The sequence below is a fragment of the Tursiops truncatus genome, chromosome 16 (assembly GCF_011762595.2).
Source record: "Tursiops truncatus isolate mTurTru1 chromosome 16, mTurTru1.mat.Y, whole genome shotgun sequence".
NCBI classification, from domain to species: Eukaryota; Metazoa; Chordata; class Mammalia; order Artiodactyla; family Delphinidae; genus Tursiops; species Tursiops truncatus.
This window is the reverse complement of record NC_047049.1, coordinates 8,603,873-8,620,044: the sequence shown is the minus strand read 5'-3', so window position 1 is coordinate 8,620,044 and position 16,172 is coordinate 8,603,873. Positions and strand designations below refer to the sequence as shown.

General features: G+C 45.7%; 1 long non-coding RNA gene across 1 annotated transcript in view; it reads left to right on the top strand.

The window, feature by feature from the left end:
* Positions 1 to 3,512: 3,512 nt before the first annotated feature.
* LOC141276729 (uncharacterized) overlaps positions 3,513 to 16,172 on the top strand; it is a 35,118-nt gene continuing 22,458 nt past the window's right edge. The window contains exon 1 of the long non-coding RNA XR_012326718.1: positions 3,513 to 3,721. This is a non-coding gene — a long non-coding RNA (uncharacterized lncRNA). The remainder of the gene's footprint in view (positions 3,722 to 16,172) is intronic.

Below are 16,172 nucleotides of genomic sequence, written 5' to 3'. Positions count from 1 at the left end.
TTTTATAATTTTTCCCACAAAGATAGTCTTCTATGTAATTTTGCCTTTTACATTTAGGTCCATAATCTTCCTAGATGATTTTTGAGTGTAGTATGAGGTAAAGGTCCAATTAAATTTTTTCCGTACGGATACCAAGCTGTCCCAGCTCTATTTATTATCCTTTTTCATTGCTTTACAGTGCTACCTTTACAATAAACCACATGTCCATATATGCATGAATTTGTATCTTGGTTTTATATTCTGTTCCATTGGTCTCAACTTGGCTATAATATAATATTCCTTTCCTATATTGCTGGATTTAGCATGTTAATATTGTTTAGGATTTTTACATCTATATGAACTCTTGAGAGAGATTGATGTATTTTTCCTTCATTGTACTGTCTCTATCAGGTTTTCATGTCAATCTTATGCTAGCCTAATGAGTTGGGGTATAGATCAACTATGTTTTAAGTATAATAGTCTGTCCAGGACACTGCTGCTTCTGCTAGATACCACCACTGCTACCACTGCATTTGAATTCTAACTTTCTCTTGTATTTCCTCATTTGCTCTATGTTCACAGTCCCCGGTGAAGGTGTCTGACTGGCTGAGCAGGCTGCCTGGGAGTGGGGAGATGGAGGCTCTGATTCCCTTACCTTTAGTGGTAGCAGGGGTTATACTGCTTTCCAAGACTGGGAGGAGGCTGTATGCTAGACAGTTCACTTCCCCTCCCGCCTCCTCCACGAAAAAGGATGAGTGTCCTTGAGAATACCCCTGTACTTATACTCGTTAAAGACTGAGAACTCTGAGTGGACCAAAGGAAAGAATGAAAAGGAAATGCATATATAGTTGTGTGGGTCATCACAATATTCTGCATTTCAGATAACCTGAAATTCCTGGTGGTGAATGGGAACTGGGTATTTAAGGGCTCTTGATAATCTGCAGGATTTAACCTGATTTTAACTCAACATCACCGTCTAGTCATCACCTCTATATACTTTAAAGCATCAGTGAGTTTTGAGGACTCAGGAGGTGATAAATGTGAAAACACCATGCACAGTATCCAGCACATAGCACATGCTCAAAAATTGCTTGTTTTGAACCTAAAACTTGCTTGATCAATTCTGTCTACAGTCATTCTTTAAAATGTTGTAAGAAGATCATGGCTGCTTGCTTCTTGCCTTTCCAAGTTGGCTGATCAGCGGAACCAGAACAGAAAATGCCATCCCTCTCGTGACCTTTGTCACTGGTCTCAGGATGCCTTGGAGAATTAAATCTTCCCTGAGGTGTAGGTTCTAAAGTAGGCTTCCAAGTTAAATTTGCATATAATTAGATTCCACCGTATTCACTTTTTACTACTCATTATTTTATGGACATCAGGCATGTGTGCCTTTAATTTCCCCTTTCAAAAAAAAACCAAACCCAAATATAAAACCCTGAGAGGGTCTTGTGTTTCCACTGTTATTTCTAGGTGGAGGGCTTGGTGATTTCACATGATTTGGGGGCTCTCTGGCACACATCCAGGTAGACACCTGTTCGTGGCTCAACGTTGGGATTGAGCTTTTTGCCTTTTTTCTCCTCCACTCCACACAGTTGCTGTCAATTCCCAGAAATTTGGTGACTTTTATGGTCTCAATAGGACAGCATTTTCAGAATATATTGGGTCCTGAATTCTATATCTGGCATGTAACTGAGACCTTCAAGTCCTAAATCCTTTAAGAGAATTGCATTATTATTATTATTTCTCCAGATTTCTCTTCCACTTGCCTATTGTTAGGACCCTCTGCTGCTCTGAGCCTCTCATGAAGCCCTGGAGGTGTCTTTGCTGTGTGTCTCCACTGAAGAATTGGCAATAACAGTGCCCCCCAGGCACATGGAGGTGTCATTGCTTCACTGTTTTAATCAATCAGCAAGTGATTGCAGTCGCCTCATCCTGAATGTTCAGGGGGCCCTACAGTGTGTCCTGTTTTAGAGAAATGCCAGTGTATCTCAGTTCTTAGATTTTTGTTAGCTAATGTTGATAGAAGTTATCCTAAGGCAAAAAGCCTAGCTTAAAGAGTTTTTGTTTGTGAAGATTAAGTTTTCTGCTTATTTAATTCTTTTGCTCTCTGCTGCTTGTTCACATGGTTATAAAGAGAGCACAGTGTCTAGCAATACATGATTACTGAATGAACATTGTCTTCTAAAATTCTTTAATTTTTCTTTTTCTTCTTTTTTTTTTTTTACAAAAGTAGCATATTATTTTGTAGAAAATTCAAATAATATATAAGCATCTGAAATAAAGTATAAGTGTCTTCTTGCCTTCTGCTCTAGTCCCACTCCTCAAGGGTTACTGTTGTTAAGCTTCATACATGTCTACATGTACACACACACACACTGCATATGCTTAGATTTTTTCCCCCTGAAAATGGAATCATTCCATCAGTAGTGTTTTTCAGTTCATTTTTTTCGATTTCCCCCAATATATCATCGTATGATAACATGTCAGTTACAATACATTGATCTAGTTCATTAATGGCAGTATAATAATCTATTTAGCTAATGCCATTGTTTTGCCATAGCAAACGATGCTGCTGCCAGCTACTTGGACAGCTGCCCTTGCACAGCTGTGTGAGTATCTCTGTTGCATAGATCCCTAGAATAAGATAGGACTTTCAATTAAAGCCCCCAGCACAGACACAAGCCTCAGAGGGCTGCTCCATAAATATTGGTTGATGACAATGCTATGTTGTCATATTAATTAGAACAGGAAGAGACCCATTAGGGCAACAAATGCACATTCATAGGGCAAACTGGTTCTATAGAAGGAGGATATAACACTTAATATTCTCATCTTTGAAAAGACAAACCACGTTAAATGTAATGAGTAGCAAGTTACCTGTATATCAGTGTGTAAACTATTCCCCAGGGAGTGTTAGCTTGACAGAATGCATAAAGTACAGATATTGCATTAAAGATAAAACTGAGGGAATATTTACCCAGCATGCTTACCTAGAAGATACACAATTTGATCTAGAGGCTTTTCCCGTATAAATTATTGTGGCCTCTACTTCAATCACAAACAGCCTTCAAGTTGGGCAATTGCCTTATAAAAAAAGGAGAAGAGAACAGTTTCCAATTGTGTGGAATGAAGCTTCAAAACCAGGCAACTCGGTTCTGATACAACAATTTAAACCGTCCGTCTCCTTATCTGATGTGGACATCATTTTTCAGAGGGGCGACCAGCTCAAATTAAATAGTTTTCCCGCAGACAGTCTGTCTGTCTTTTTTTTTTTTTTCCCCCTTTCCTTAACCAGGCAGGGTGCTGTAGGACTCCGCTAATTTAGGAAGATTTGTCTGGGCAATGCCAAAGTGAGATGAATAGGAACAACTTTAACAGAGAAAAAAATGAGTGATATTTAAAAAAATGATAATAAAGAATGGTCAGAGGCGGATTTGACATGGGAGAATATATTCCTGCCTGGTTGATTGCCTCAGAAACCCCTTGAAACCCTGGGCTTTATTTGCAGATGATCTCCACTGTGGACCAAAGAGTTCAACAGGAAAAGAAATGAGCAAAATCAATGAGCTGGCTTGAGCCAAAGAGGGTCATCGAGCCACAGTGAGAAGAGGTGGGCTAGAGTGTCCCTGGGACCATTTTGATCAAATTGCCGTGGAGGAGGAGGGCTGCTTCTCACTGTCTCAGGGGCTTCACAGGCTCCCCCTGCCCTTCTCTGCACCTCCTTCAGCCATTGTAGCTTTGGGTAAGTGAGCTGCAGTTCTGAGGATGGGGGTGCTTCTTCCAATGGGGGGAGTGCAAAGAGCGGGACCATGCATTTAGAGACCTTGAGGAAATCCAAAGAAGGATTTTTCTGGGGACTGGCTGCAAGACACCACAGCTCAAAGCCTGTCCTTAAATTATCTTTCCTCCCAGTTTACAAATGTACTTGTGCATAATTTTAAAAAAATTTTAATAGATATATTTTTAATTAATTTATTTATTTTTGGCTGCGTTGGGTCTTCGTTGCTGTGCGTGAGCTTTCTCTAGTTGAGGCGAGCCGGGATTACTCTCTGTTGCGGTGTGTGGGCTTCTCATTGCGGTGGCTTCTCTTGTTGTGGAGCACGGGCTCCAGGCATGCGGGCTTCAGTAGTTGTGGCTCGCGGGCTCCAGAGCACAGACTCAGTAGTTGTGGCGCACGAGCTTCAGTAGTTGTGGCACGTGGGCTTCAGTAGTTGTGGCTCGCGGCCTCTGGAGCGCAGGCTTAGTAGTTGTGGCACATGGGCTTTCTTGCTCTGTGGCATGTGGGATCTTCCCGGGCCAGGGCTCGAACCCGTGTCCCCTGCATTGGCAGGCGGATTCTTAACCACTGTACCACCAGGGAAGCCCTGTGCATAATTTTTGAACTTTTTATTTGGAAATAATTGCAAACTTATAGAAAGAACTCGTAAGTGTGAGTCACCTAGATTCACCTGTTGGTACCATACAGAGATGTTGACTTGGATTACTTAGTAAGAGGGTGTCTGCCACAGTTAAGTTACTGTTTTTTCCTTTGTAATTAATAAATAATCTGAGTCTTGTAAATATCCTGTTCCCCACCAAACTTTCACCCAATAGTTTTTGCATCTGTTGGTGATTCTCACGTATTTTTTTAATAATGAGTGGGATACATACGCTGGAGTTTTAGAGATGCAGGCATTGGGTGAAAGAGTGTGTTTCTGAGTAGCTGGAGTGGATCCAGACAGACTAGTGGTAATCTGGGTGACTTGGAACTCACCCTACTTTTCCTTGCCTTAGGCTGGACGTTCTTCTGCAAGTTGTTCTTGGACGTTCTGGGCCCAAGTTGTTGTGTGTTGGGGGTGCCCCTGGGTGAGGAGCAGGATGGGGATGTGGCTTGTGTCCCCCTTCTTCTCCCTCCTTCCTGACCATCCATTGCTGCCCGCCACCCCATTCTCCTCTTCCTACCAGTCCGCCAACATAGGCCAGTGATGGGGCAAGTGCTGTGGAATGAAGCTGCAGAAAAGTTCAGAGAAGTTTCTGGGTCACCATCAGAGAGGACAGAGACCTCCCTGTGGCCCTTCAGCTGGAGCGTCCATCTGTAAAGAGAGAATAGCCCAAGAAGAGACCTTGAGGGTGGGCAACCTGTGGGCGAATGCTGCCTCTGCCGTTTCCTAGGTGTACGGAAAGTGACTTGAGGCAAGCGGCTTCTCCTCTGAGCCTTAGTTTCCTCATCTGTAAACTGGGAGAATCACATCCTTACCTGATACAGCTGCAGGAAGGCTGAAATGCCCCAAGGGATATAAAGCATTTGTTAGAGTGTCTGCTGTATAAATATTAGCTCTCATCATCATATTATCAAAATCAATTATAAGTGAAAGTGCTTTGGTGATTGTGGGTCTCTATACACAGTAGCTGTAGGGAGGAGGTGTTCTGTTGAGAGACTCAGGGCTGCCTTAACATCGCGCAGGTCTTCTTTTAAAAATTAAAAAAAGTTTTTAATTTATTTTTGGCTGCATTGGGTCTTCGTGGCTGCGTGCGGGCTTTCTCTAGTTGCGGCAAGCGGGGGCTACTCTTTGTTGTGGTGCATGGGCTTCTCATTGTGGTGGCTTCTCTTGTCGTGGGAAACGGGCTCTAGGAGTGTGGGCTTAGTAGTTGTGGCTCGCAGGATTTAGAGCGCAGGCTCAGTAGTTGTGGCGCACGGGTTTAGTTGCCCTGCGGCATGTGTGATCTTCCCAGACCAGGGCTCGAACCTGTGTCCCCTGCACTGGCAGGCGGGTTCTTAACCACCGTGCCACCAGGGAAACCCTGTGCAGGTCTTTTAATAGCCAGCCAAATGCGTGTTTCCAGCCTTAGAAACAGCCACACAACAGCTCCCTCTTCCAGGATGACCAGCTCATAGGACAGGCAGGGAGAAAGGTATGTTGATACGATCTGCTTTGCTACCAAGTGCACAAGGGAAGTGTAAGTAATTCACAGTCACACAAATTACTGTGGGACCTCCCGGGGAAGGAGAAGCAGGAACTGGACAGTGTCATGTCCCGAGGCCGCCATCTCGTCCTCTTTTCCTTCCCTCTCACCTTGTGGCTGGGGATAGCTCTCCTGTAACCCTGAGAGTTGCCAGGTCGCCACTGTTGCCAGTCTCGGGGACCAAGGCTAACACATCCCAGCTTCGATTCTAGACTGTATCCCCAGGCCAGTAGTGCGTGGTTGGGATGGAGTTAAGTACTCCCGGCAAGGCTGTTGGGGCCCCTTCCTTGGGTTGGGAGAAGTTGCTTTCACAGAAAGGGTTTTTTAGTGCATCTGGGAGATCTCTCTTACAGGTATCTATTGCTGTATAGGAAACTACCCTCAAATTTAGTAGCTTAAAACTACAGCCACTTAATTATTTTTCGTGATTCTGTGGGTTGAGAATTTGGACAGGGCGCAGTGGGATCAGTCTGCCTCTCTTCCACTTGATGTCTGCTGGGGCTGGAACAGCCATGTGGCTTCTTTACTCCTGTGTCTGGTGGCTCAGCTAGAAAGGCTCTGGGGCTTGGGCCTGCAGCAGCTCCACTGGGGTCATGTGTCTGGGGCTCACCGGCGGCTGGGTTCATTCCTCCCCCAGGGGGTCTCAGGGCTTTTCTCTCCCTGTAATGCCCTCCGTGTGGTCTCGCCATGTGGTGTCTCCAGCAGGGTAGCTGGACTTCTTACATGACTCCTAAGAGATTAAAAGAAGAAGCTTCCAAACTTTCAGGCTTAGGCTCAGAACTGGCACGATGTCACTTCCGCTGCATTCTATAGGTTAGAGCAGTGGCAAGCTCAGCCCAGATATGAGGGGAGGCGAGTCCACAAAGGCATGGCTCCCCGGAGGTGTGGTTCACGGGAGATTTCCAGGAAGACCCAAGAGTTCTATCACAGAAAACGATCAGATCAACTTTACATATTTAATTAGCTGTTGCAAGAAGGTGTACATATACTAAACACATCACATTTAGCCAACCTCGTTGACCGTGGAGACCAGCACTGATGTGCAGTCTTGTTCTTAGCTCAGAAGGCAAATCCCCACCTTGAAATGCACCCTTGAAATGACACTGAGTTACTTAGGTTGACTCCTCCTTTGTCTTGCCTAGCCCTTTCCACTTTGTTCCATTACTTCCTAAATGGCCTCCCACTTCCAGTGTGTCTTTGTTGTAATCTATCCTCTACCTCACTGCCAGGCTAATCTTTCTAAAATGGTGATTTTATTGTGTCACTCTCCTGCCCTAACACTGTCAATGGTTTCCGTTTATCTACCAATAAGATGTAAAATCCTGACCTGGCATTCAATGCTTTCTGTAGTCTGGCCCAGCCAACTGCTCTAAATGTATGGCTCCAACTCAAGATTGGTCTTCTAGCCACTGCAGATTCCTCTCCAGTTCTTGTTCTGGTTCTGCCTCTTTCCTCTCCCCAATGCCCTCACCTGGAATGTTCTCCCCCTCTTACCTGCATTCACATCAGCCCCTCCCACAAGACTGAAGGTCTTTCCTGCCACCCCAGGCCACAAGGATCTCACCTTTTATAATTCCTTCAAGAGGGTCCCTGGATTTTAGCATAATTATATTCAGTTGGGGAGTAAGGAGAAATTTAGAGGCTGCATACTGAGTTTAACCCTCCACTGAAAGTAGGAATCCCTTCTAGGGCAGAAGGGGATGGGCAGCCTACTTAAACACATGTGCTTTGGAGTTGGATGGGCAGTACTGAATCTGGGCTTTGTTAGTTACCAAGCATATCCTTGTTTTTCTCTCTCTCTTTTTTAAAATTAATTAATTAATTGTTATTTACTTTTGGCTGCGTTGGGTCTTCATTGCTGTGCGCGGGCATTCTCTAGTTGCGGCGAGTAGGGGCTACTCTTCGTTGTGGTGCATGGGCTTCTCATTGCTGTGGCTTCTCTTTGGTGTGGAGCACGGGCTCTAGGTGTGCGGGCTTCAGTAGATGTGTCATGTGGGTGCAGCAGTTGTGGCTTGCGGGCTCTAGAGCGCAGGCTTAGCAGTTGTGGCACACGGGCTTAGTTGCTCCGTGGCATGTGGGATCTTCCCGGACCAGGGCTTGAACCTGTGTCCCCTGCATTGGCAGGCGGATTCTTAACCACTGAGCCACCAGGGAAGCCCCTGGTCTTCTCTTTTGAAATTGGAGATGATACCAGTACATCCTTAGTAGAGTGAATGCATCTATGCCTGTCAAGCACACAGCAAAGAGCTTGGAAGAAAGTAAAGCACAAGCACAGGCCCCTGTCTTCATCCGTTTGTCATCTACCTGCAGCCTCTGCTGCAGGAATATGAGGCCATCTCCTATTTTGTAGAAGCTCATTCCTTAGTTTGGTAGCCTGAAGTCTTTGAAAGTTCTTCCTTTATGGAGCTGCAATTGATCTCTTTCTACCATTGGTCCTGGCTCTGTCCTCTGGAATGACACAGAGATCTGGACATTCTCTTATCTGAAAGACAGTCTTTCATATATTGAAGGCAGTTATTATGTTCCCATGAATTGTCTTCTCTAGATACAACTCCTGTTTCCCTTCACGACTCCTCAGATGAATGGTTCTGAGATCCTTGGTCTTTGATCTGGGCAAAACACTGGTCAGGACAGACTTCTCCCCATCCTCCCACTTGTCCCTTTGGGATTTAAAGCTTACAGATCTTTCTTCAGCCACCAAAAGAACACATCAGCATACTAGGTGCTCTTTAATGACGCCCCCACAAAAAGGGAAGTATCAATTTTAGAATAAAACATAAAGGACACACAGTCCATCTAATCTTCTGGGAGTTCTAAATTCTACTTTTCGTATCATGTCACATTGTCATAAAGTGACATGCCAAATCATATCAGCATATGCTTTGTAGAATGTCCTTTCTGAATTATGCTGAATATTCATTTCTCTCTCTTTTATATGAAAAGCAATATTATCGAATATTGTTTATACTTTCTGTGAAACCACTTATGCCAGTTCTCTGCTCTTTACCCCTCCAGATCCACTCCTTGACTTTCTCCCCGCTGCCTTGTGCCCCAGGAGGCCGCCCTGTGTGGACTGCATCCAAGGGGCTCCTTCTGACTTCTTGTTGAGCTCGGTGAGGAGACTTGGCAGGAGATTGGAAGGTGGGAGGAGAGCTCCATTTTTGCAAGGTTGCCTTGGGTTGACTGCATCCCTCTGTAGTCTCTGCCAGCCTGGGGTGTAATAGCCCCAACGCTAGCAGCCGCCCCCCAGGGTATTGCACTGCTCCTGTGGCTTCCTGCACCCAGCTTATACCTTTGGAAGGAGTCCCTTTATTAAACTCTCTGCAAATTATCCCAAACTGAGTGTGCCGAATGTTTCCTGCTGGTACCCTCACTGAAGACGTTGCTGTGATGTGCTTGCTGTGTGTACCCTGTGTGAGGTCCCAGCTGACAGATTCCTCTCTTGATCTGGTACCAAGGTAAAACTGCATTGTCTTTCTATGAATAGAAATGAAACCAGTCATGCTTCCCTTCTTGCTTCGGCTGCTGAGAAGCTCAGAGTCAAATGTAATGCTCACTCTTGGAAACATTTCTGGTTAGAATGTACATCTCTTCTTCCTTTTCATGGTTTCGATTTTCTGATTCTATTTTTTTTTTTATTTGGCCGTGCTGCCTGGTATGCAGGATCTTATTTCCCCAACCAGGGATCGAACCTGAGCCCCTTGCAGTGGAAGCTCAAACTCTTAACCACTGGACTTCCAGGGAAATCCCTGATTCTATTTTTTTTTTTTAATTTCTGAGATATACATTTTAAAGTAATAACTAGAATTATGACTTATACCAGAACATATAAGATTTTTAGACCTGATTCTATTTTTAATAACCTATTCTGCATACCTTCTAAAGTTGCCTCAGATAAATAGGTAGACAGACAGACAGATGTGAAATTTAAAAAAGATGATGCCACTGTGGGAGTTCCCTGGCAGTCCAGTGGTTAGGACTCAGTGCTTCCACTGCAGTGGGCACGGGTTCGATCCCTGGTCAGGGAGCTAAGATCCTGCGAGCCACGAAGCATGGCAAAAAAAAGAAAAAAAGATGATGTCATTGTGACGAGGGTGGGCCCAGGTGGTTGAACCTTCCCACATTCACCACCAGGAACTTTCAAGGCTGGGAATGATAGAGAGACCAGGATTCTGGCTTTGGGTGTTCACCTCACCATCTACTATCATCAAGGCTTAAGATGTGTGTCCTCATCATAAGGCTACCAAGGAAGAATAGTGATATCATAGTACCATTTCTGTGTTTCTTCCTGATCTACCTGTCTAGCTACCCTGTGTTTGTTTGGAGTAAATTCTTGAGTAAGTTCATGTTGATTGCTGGTAATGAATGCTTCCTCCCTCCCTCCTTCTCTCTCTTCCTTCCTTCCTTCCTTCCTTCCTTCCTTCCTTCCTTCCTTTCCTCAATTCGGACCAGCCATCTGTTTATTAATTCATGTAAGAATTTTGTGAAGGTGTAAATTAAAGTTCATCAACCCCAAATTTCTAGGATACAACTTTATTTGAAAATGGCAGTGGTATTTGTCCCTCTCTAGGTTTCCAGTTTTAGCCTGTTTTCCAGTGAATGCTGACCGTTGTCCTTAGATTAAATCCACAAATTCTTCTTTTATCTCTGAATGTATTTATTTGGGCTTAGAGGCTTGAGCCAATTTGAATGATCCTGAGCTTTCATATAATCTTCTCACCTATGTTGGGCCTCAGTTACTTGTTAACCATGAATAATTTACTGTTTTCTTTTTTGAAGGTCAGTTTTTTCTTTTAAGATGGAAAAGAGTCCTATTATCCATCTTACGCAAGTGATGTGACTATGTTCGTTTCCTCCCTTAAGTTCCAAGTAGAGCTAAAAACACACAAGGTTATCTTTTTCTTTTGAGGGGAATTCTTTCCATGGATGGGGGAATATGAGAATGGGCCTCATTGACAGAGGCTGGATGAATTCCATGTTGCTGTCCAACTCTAGGAGTCAACAAAAGGTCCAAGCCTCTGTCCTCACAGCTTTATAAGCATCACCCATTTTATGTTTCGTGACCAACAGTGAGTCTTTCTTATAAGTTTAGGACATACTTTATGTGCATGTTTTTCTCCTTTGCTCTGTACCTCTTTTTGTTGCAGGGCTTTTTCTAAGTTTTAGTTTCACAGCTTCCTGTGGGACTACAATACATTGTTTTGGTTTGGTTTTGGTTACATTTTTTCTCCCTTTCTCTTTGGGAACAATTTTTTTTTTTTTTTTTTTTTTTTGATCACGTTGCACAGCTTGCAGGATCTTTGTTCGCCAACCAGGGATTGACGCTGGGTCCTCGGCAGTGAAAGTGCTGAGTCCTAACCACTGGCCCGCCAGGGAATTCCCCTTTGGGAACAATTTGATTGCATAAATAGGACTGACTTCTTCGGGGCCTCTCATATTTCCTGAACTGATTGTCAAGCTCATCTTTTCTGAGAACTTTTTGAATTCTACTTTAATAAGTTTTAGTGGTTCTCAATTTGGGCTATCAGTTGGAATCATAATGAAGTAATTCTCAGTGCCTTGGCTCTATCCACAGAGGTTTGGGGTGTGGCCTGGGCGTTGTATTTTAAAGGTTCCTCAGGTGATTCTAAGGTGTACCCAGGCTTATGAACCACTGGTCTAGGACTCCAGGGTCATGATTCTGAACTGAGTGTCATGTGACTGGTGGACAGCCATCAGCTCTGAGAAGAGATGGTGGGACGGCTGGTCCTCTGGGATTTGGCTACACTCTGGACTCTGTCTTCTCCCTTGTTGCAAATGGAGAACGCCCATGGGAACGTTGTGCGTGTCAGTGTGGGTGCTGCGAGACAGATGGGGACACTGGTCTTCAGGACGTTTTCTGATGCTGTCTAGCACTCCTGTCTTCTCTGTACAGAATCTATACTGGCCTTCTCACGTGTTGGTGTCATCTGTGGCATAATTCACAGTGAGAGATTTTCTACTTTACTTTCAGAATTGACTAAAGCAATTCCATCATCACATTGGCAAAACTACGTAAGGGCTACTGGGTGGAATTAGATGAGAAAATAGCTCTTCTAGACTCTTCTTTCCCTGGAGACAATAGGATCCTGTCGCCTGGAGGCCCTATTCTTCTCTGAAGTTCTGATTCGGGAAGCCTCCCAGCTGGTGAGCTGGCCAAGCAATCCAATTAGGGAGCTGAATTGCAGAGTGACCTGGGGATCGTTCAGACCTGGGCTCGAATCCTGGCTCTGCCGCTGGCTGGCTGTATGATGCTGGGCAAGTTGCTCAGTTTCACTGAGTCTCAGTTTCCTTGTGGAAAATGTGAGAAGGAATAATGGTGCCCACCTCTTGTGAGGGTAAAATGAGGTCGAGTGTAGAGCTTTCTTATTTCAAACACAGAGGTAGGTAGTCAGCAAATCAAGGTGCACAGGGGCACATGTGTATAGAGGGACGGCCGTGTGAGGACACAGCAAGCCAAGGAGGCCTCAGAAGAAGCAAAGCCCACCGACACCTTGGTCTTGGACTTCTAGCCTCCTGAACTGTGAGAAAATAAGTTTGTTTTTTATCCAAGTTTATTGTTACTACTAAATTTTATTGTTATTAATACTGACTTATTATTAATAATTACGATGAACAGACGTTTTACCTTTTGAAATATTGCCTTGGTTGTATGTGCAGAGATATCCCATAATACTTTGAGTGCAAGTTGACTCTTTCCTTTGTTGGTTACACTTGGTGTTGTTCTGGGGACACCATGCTGCACAGTGTCCTGACACATGGATGTACCATAATTATTTAGCCAGTCAGTCGTGATTCCTGGCTGTTCCGTCCATTTCCAGTTATTCCTGCTTTAAATAATGCTTAGGCGAGTATACTTGTGCATGAGTCTTTATGTGACATTTCTGGTCATTTCCTTGGGAAACAGTCCTAGAAGTGGAATGACTGGGTCAGAGGGGTGAACATCACTAACTGCTCTCCAGAAGTAAGAAGAGATTTAGCTACTCTGTCACCACTTCCCATTCCATTGATAAGAAAACTGAGGTTGGGAGGGTCAAGTCATTCGCATGAGGTCACACAGCTAGTAAGTGGTGGAGCCAGGGTCTGCGCCCGTTCTGTCAGCCTCCAGTTCCAAAAAATTCCGCCTGCCGCGCCGCCCGCCCCCCACATCCGTGCATGTGAGAGGGCTCATCCCCACCTTCCTTCTTTGTTGATACTGGATGTTACCTTTTTTTTTTTTTTTTTCAGTACGCGGGCCTCTCACTGTTGTGGCCTCTCCCCTTGCGGAGCACAGGCTCCGGACGCGCAGGCGCAGCGGCCATGGCTCACGGGCCCAGCCGCTCCGCGCCATGTGGGATCTTCCCGGACCGGGCACGAACCCGTGTCCCCTGCATCGGCACCACTGCGCCACCAGGGAAGCCCGGATGTTACCATTTTTGAAATGTTTTCCTCCAATGGTCTTCGCGGCTGCTTTACTTCCTTTGGGGGAGGTGAGAGGGACTTGACTGTGGACCAGAGATGGAGCTCCTGTCTGGCTTCTCCTGGGGGAGGGGAGCCTGGCTGCGCTGAGCAGCCCAGGGGAGAAGGGGCAGAGCTGCAAGCCCGGTCCAGCTGAGGTGGAGGGGAGCCGAGGAGCGGCCCCTGAGCCTCAGTGCTCACCCCCAGCGATGGCCTTCAGCCCAAGGCACTGAAGAAAATGACAAGGAAATGGGGAGACAAGGAATTCTAGTTCCTCCAGAAATCTTTCCAAGACCATGAGACCTCCCACCACGAGGAGGGACCAAACCTTCAGTGCTTGAGCCTTGGCTCACACGCCAGGTGGGCTCCCTGACCTGACAGCCAGAGCACACCTTGACGGGAGCTGTCAGGACTGCCCATCCCCTGACACATGGAGGGAAAGGGCCTCCGTGTGTATCCAGTGATCAAAGTAAATCACCCACTTGTATTATTTTTAAACCACTTAAAATATTTTCTAAGGTTACCTCGAGGCCAAGGGAAAGGAAATGTTTTTATAGATCTGCTAGACATCTGGGGACTTGGAATTTCTTTGGAATTGGCAGAGACGTTCGCATTTTATGGTATCCTGTGCTCTCTGGGTCTTCATGTTTATGCTGGTTCCCATTTGCTGTTCTTTATGTAACCAGTTAAGCATATGAAGGGTTAAATGCCTAGAGGCTGGTAGCACTATCACTCCAGATGGCCCAGCTAGGGGAGTGGCGCTACCTCGGGACAGGGTAGCTGGTGTGTCTTTGCAGAGCACACACAGCCCTAATTCTGAGAATACCAGGATGAAGGGGGAGGGTGCTCATGCGTGCAGGGTGGGGAAGGACGTGGAGGATGCTGGGAATCCATAGCTGGGAAGCATTTCCAGAAGGAATCTGATGGAGCAGATTGGCTGGCTGTGGTCCCTTATGAATCTTACATGCCTTAACCGAAGTAGGTACTTTTGACCTAACAGAAAAGAAATCCACAATTGTTGGGATAGAGAAAACTCCTTGACATGGTGAAAAGGGAGGCCCTGGGAGGTGCCCCAGCCCCCATTCTCTTCCCCCTCTCTGAGTCCCCACCCTCCTCATTTGTAACCAGTACTTGGCAGTCATGCTGGGTGATGCTTTGGCAGCTGCGAGCCAGAGCAGGCCAGGCCATGGAGGTGAGAGGAGGGCCTGCCTTCCCCTGCCCGAGGCCCATGAATCACGGAGGGCTGCCTGGTAACCTGAGCCCAACTGGCCCCTCACCACAGCCCTCCATGACACTCCTTCCAACTTAATTTCAGCCTAGGGGATGCTTTTAAGAAGATTTTAGAGCGCAAAAACATCTCCTCGAAAGAATTGTAGTTACATTAAAAACTAATTATCGGAGCTTAGGAGTATAGATCCACTGCCATATTTTACACAGAGAGCAATTTATCTCCCAGACCCTGAAATATCATTACATAATACGTTAAGGACACCCACCCGGGGGATACTGGGAAAAAGGTAGTAAAACCACCAAACGCCTGGAAGTGACGAGCAATATGATGATGACAAAATCGCTCTGCCCTCCTGCTGCAGCAGGTTCTAATACAGCACAATTTCAAAGTAGCACATTCTAACTGAGCCCGTGCATAAAACGGTGGGTAAGTGTGGTTTGTCTGGGGCCCTCAGGCTAAATGTGATATTTATCTTTGAAAGACTTGGCTTTTTTGGCACAAAGACCCAGACATTACAGTGAGAAAAAGATGAGATGTTCCCACCTGTCCGTAGGTGGAGTAGCGGGCTTGTCAGGAACAGGATGGTGCCGGGAGTTCTTGTGTGGTACCTCCTCTGAGCCTCACAACAGACTTAGGAAGGTGACTGTTATTATTTATTGCTATTCTGCAGTTGAGGAGACTGGGCAAATCAGTTAGGATGGTTTTGGTTGCACTGGGAAACCCAGTCAAATTGGCTTCAAATATATTATTTCAAGAAACTGAAAGATCCGGAGTTAAGGGCAGGTTTGAGTCAGAGTTCAGCAGCGTTATCGGGGACCCAGTTTCTTTCCACGTGTCTGCTCGGCCTTCCAGATTGTCACCTTCTTCCTAAGGCTGATCCCCTTTGTGGATCCAAGGTGGCTGCTGCAGCTGCCAGGACTCTGTGCTTCCTGGTTCACACCAGTGGGAGGTTTTTGTCCCAGCATTCCCTGCAAGAGTCCTGGGGCTCCCTCTGATTGGACTAGCTGGGGTAACATGGGCATGGCTGAATCAATGACATGGCCTGAAGGATGGAATGAATTGATTGGCTTAGCTTGGATCACTTTTGTTCCCCTGGGAGCTGTCATTAGAGTCGGAGTTCTTATACCCATGAGGACCCCTAAATGGAAGCCTGGGAGAATGGAGATGACCCCACATGTCCATCAGGGACGGGGCCATGAAGGAACTGGTCCATGGTTCATTCAAGTGTTAGTGACAGATCCTGAATCTGAACCCAGGCAGCCAATCTTAAGAGGCCCTTCTCTGAGCCATGGTCCTTCTAGCATTCTCTCTCTCATGAAGTCTTGCAACGAATATCTTCTACGCATCTCTTATGGTTTCTTTGCTAAGAATGTCACTCTGCGTCTAAGTGATACAAACTTTTGGCAAACAACAATTCTAGAAAACCATAGGATGTATTGCCTCATCACATGAAATGGTAGAAAGAGTATGGGATTAAGAACTGGCATTGGTCACTCCGTTAACCTTGGATAGGTCACCTCACCTCACAGGGCCTCTGTTTTCCTCTCTGATAAATGAGGGGTGA